Source organism: Phaethon lepturus, unplaced genomic scaffold (assembly GCF_000687285.1).
Source record: "Phaethon lepturus isolate BGI_N335 unplaced genomic scaffold, ASM68728v1 scaffold7498, whole genome shotgun sequence".
Taxonomy (NCBI): domain Eukaryota; kingdom Metazoa; phylum Chordata; class Aves; order Phaethontiformes; family Phaethontidae; genus Phaethon; species Phaethon lepturus.
The window spans coordinates 1-294 of record NW_010558221.1 but is presented as its reverse complement, the minus strand read 5'-3'; positions in this window follow the sequence as shown (position 1 = coordinate 294).

Here is a 294-nt window from a genome sequence, read left to right as displayed (position 1 = left end):
GAGTGGAAGGAGGGGGGGGGGGGGGGAGGGACGTCTTTGTGGAAGTTATACAGGATCTCGGTATCGATCCCACAAGTGAAGGAAACTTGGCACAGGGAAATTGGAAGCGATTAATTTGAACAAAATAACTTTGTTGGAGAACAATCTGAACGGTAGCCCATGGATCCCTCTCTCCCTAGAGATAACTGTGAATAACCTCTTCCTGCATTATCACACAAGACCCAGACAGCTGTGGCACGGACTAAAGCGAAGACTGACCTCGGTGAACTGCTCAAGGACCCCCGGATCCCTTTC